The 2,500-nt window shown below is 48.2% G+C and overlaps 6 non-coding genes and 4 pseudogenes across 6 annotated transcripts; all 10 read right to left on the bottom strand.

The window, feature by feature from the left end:
* Positions 1–94: 94 nt before the first annotated feature.
* Positions 95–213, bottom strand: LOC135722108 (5S ribosomal RNA). Its single transcript, XR_010521855.1, has one exon. It is a non-coding gene; the product is annotated as a 5S ribosomal RNA (ribosomal RNA).
* A 125-nt stretch (positions 214–338) lies between these two features.
* Positions 339–457, bottom strand: LOC135726878 (5S ribosomal RNA; annotated as a pseudogene).
* Positions 458–577: 120 nt separating this feature from the next.
* Positions 578–696, bottom strand: LOC135726131 (5S ribosomal RNA; annotated as a pseudogene).
* Positions 697–821: 125 nt separating this feature from the next.
* Positions 822–940, bottom strand: LOC135722107 (5S ribosomal RNA). Its single transcript, XR_010521854.1, has one exon. It is a non-coding gene; the product is annotated as a 5S ribosomal RNA (ribosomal RNA).
* Positions 941–1,065: 125 nt separating this feature from the next.
* LOC135726794 (5S ribosomal RNA) lies at positions 1,066–1,184 on the bottom strand (annotated as a pseudogene).
* Positions 1,185–1,304: 120 nt separating this feature from the next.
* Positions 1,305–1,423, bottom strand: LOC135723893 (5S ribosomal RNA). The gene has a single exon (XR_010523575.1). It is a non-coding gene; the product is annotated as a 5S ribosomal RNA (ribosomal RNA).
* Positions 1,424–1,548: 125 nt separating this feature from the next.
* LOC135724220 (5S ribosomal RNA) lies at positions 1,549–1,667 on the bottom strand. Its single transcript, XR_010523890.1, has one exon. It is a non-coding gene; the product is annotated as a 5S ribosomal RNA (ribosomal RNA).
* A 125-nt stretch (positions 1,668–1,792) lies between these two features.
* LOC135725077 (5S ribosomal RNA) lies at positions 1,793–1,911 on the bottom strand. Its single transcript, XR_010524728.1, has one exon. It is a non-coding gene; the product is annotated as a 5S ribosomal RNA (ribosomal RNA).
* A 127-nt stretch (positions 1,912–2,038) lies between these two features.
* On the bottom strand, positions 2,039–2,157 carry LOC135722106 (5S ribosomal RNA). Its single transcript, XR_010521853.1, has one exon. It is a non-coding gene; the product is annotated as a 5S ribosomal RNA (ribosomal RNA).
* Positions 2,158–2,282: 125 nt separating this feature from the next.
* LOC135725304 (5S ribosomal RNA) lies at positions 2,283–2,401 on the bottom strand (annotated as a pseudogene).
* Positions 2,402–2,500: the final 99 nt, after the last annotated feature.

The raw sequence follows: 2,500 nt of genomic DNA, 5'->3' as shown, positions 1-2,500 counted from the left end.
GCTAATGTGGCAACGCAATGACATCGGTAAATGGTTACAGAAAGGACGCATTCATGGGAAAAAATGACATAAAAAAAATAATTAATTAATTAAATGCTTACAGCACCTGGTATTCCCAGGCGGTCTCCCATCCAAGTACTAACCAGGCCCGACCCTGCTTGGCTTCCGAGATCAGACGAGAGCGGGCGTGCTCAGGGTGGTGTGGCCGTAAGCGAGTGCTGACTCGCTTCGATAGACACTTCAAGACTTATGTGGCAACGCCATGACATCAGTGAACGCTTACAGAAAGATCGCATTCATGGGAAAAAATGACATAAAAAAATAATTAATTAATTAAATGCTTAGAGCACCTGGTATACCCAGGCGGTCTCCCATCCAAGTACTAACCAGGCCCGACCCTGCTTGGCTTACGAGATCAGACGAGAGCGGGCGTGCTCAGGGTGGCGTGGCCGTAAGCGAGTGCTGACTTGATTCGAGAGACACTTCAAAACTAATGTGGCAACGCCATGCCATGGGAGAACGCTTACAGAAAGGACGCATTCATGGGAAAAATGACATAAATAATTAATTAATTTAATTCTTACAGCACCAGGTATTCCCAGGCGGTCTCCCATCCAAGTACTAACCAGGTCCGACCCTGCTTGGCTTCCGAGATCAGACGAGAGCGGGCGTGCTCAGGGTGGTGTGGCCGTCAACGAGTGCTGACTCGATTCGAGAGACACTTCAAGGCTAATGTGGCAACGCAATGACATCGGTAAATGGTTACAGAAAGGACGCATTCATGGGAAAAAATGACATAAAAAAATTATTAATTAATTAAATGCTTACAGCACCTGGTATTCCCAGGCGGTCTCCCATCCAAGTACTAACCAGGCCCGACCCTGCTTGGCTTCCGAGATCAGACGAGAGCGGGCGTGCTCAGGGTGGTGTGGCCGTAAGCGAGTGCAGACATGATTCGAGAGACACTTCAAAACTAATGTGGCAACGCCATGCCATGGGAGAACGCTTACAGAAAGGACGCATTCATGGGAAAAAATGACATAAAAAAATAATTAATTAATTAAATGCTTAGAGCACCTGGTATTCCCAGGCGGTCTCCCATCCAAGTACTAACCAGGCCCGACCCTGCTTGGCTTACGAGATCAGACGAGAGCGGGCGTGCTCAGGGTGGCGTGGCCGTAAACGAGTGCTGACTTGATTCGAGAGACACTTCAAAACTAATGTGGCAACGCCATGCCATGGGAGAACGCTTACAGAAAGGACGCATTCATGGGAAAAATGACATAAATAATTAATTAATTTAATTCTTACAGCACCAGGTATTCCCAGGCGGTCTCCCATCCAAGTACTAACCAGGCCCGACCCTGCTTGGCTTCCGAGATCAGACGAGAGCGGGCGTGCTCAGGGTGGTGTGGCCGTAAGCGAGTGCTGACTCGATTCGAGAGACACTTCAAGGCTAATGTGGCAACGCAATGACATCGGTAAATGGTTACAGAAAGGACGCATTCATGGGAAAAAATGACATAAAAAAATATTTAATTAATTAAATGCTTACAGCACCTGATATTCACAGGCGGTCTCCCATCCAAGTACTAACCAGGCCCGACCCTGCTTGGCTTCCGAGATCAGACGAGAGCGGGCGTGCTCAGGGTGGTGTGGCCGTAAGCGAGTGCAGACTTGATTCGAGAGACACTTCAAAACTAATGTGGCAACGCCATGCCATGGGAGAACGCTTACAGAAAGGACGCATTCATGGGAAAAAATGACATAAAAAAATAATTAATTAATTAAATGCTTAGAGCACCTGGTATTCCCAGGCGGTCTCCCATCCAAGTACTAACCAGGCCCGACCCTGCTTGGCTTCCGAGATCAGACGAGAACGGGCGTGCTCAGGGTGGTGTGGCCGTAAGCGAGTGCTGACTCGATTCGAGAGACACTTCAAGGCTAATGTGGCAACGCAATGACATCGGTAAATGGTTACAGAAAGGACGCATTCATGGGAAAAAATGACATAAAAAAAAATTATTAATTAATTAAATGCTTACAGCACCTGGTATTCCCAGGCGGTCTCCCATCCAAGTACTAACCAGGCCCGACCCTGCTTGGCTTCCGAGATCAGACGAGAGCGGGCGTGCTCAGGGTGGTGTGGCCGTAAGCGAGTGCTGACTCGCTTCGATAGACACTTCAAGACTTATGTGGCAACGCCATGACATCAGTGAACGCTTACAGAAAGAACGCATTCATGGGAAAAAATGACATAAATAAATATTTAATTAATTAAATGCTTACAGCACCTGGTATTCCCAGGCAATCTCCCATCCAAGTACTAACCAGGCCCGACCCTGCTTGGCTTCCGAGATCAGACGAGAGCGGGCGTGCTCAGGGTGGTGTGGCCGTAAGCGAGTGCGGACTTGATTCGAGAGACACTTCAAAACTAATGTGGCAACGGCATGCCATGGGAGAACGCTTACAGAAAGGACGCATTCATGGGAAAAATGAC

Source organism: Paramisgurnus dabryanus, chromosome 9 (genome assembly GCF_030506205.2).
Source record: "Paramisgurnus dabryanus chromosome 9, PD_genome_1.1, whole genome shotgun sequence".
In the NCBI taxonomy this organism is placed as follows: domain Eukaryota; kingdom Metazoa; phylum Chordata; class Actinopteri; order Cypriniformes; family Cobitidae; genus Paramisgurnus; species Paramisgurnus dabryanus.
This window is presented reverse-complemented; position numbering and strand designations above follow the sequence as displayed.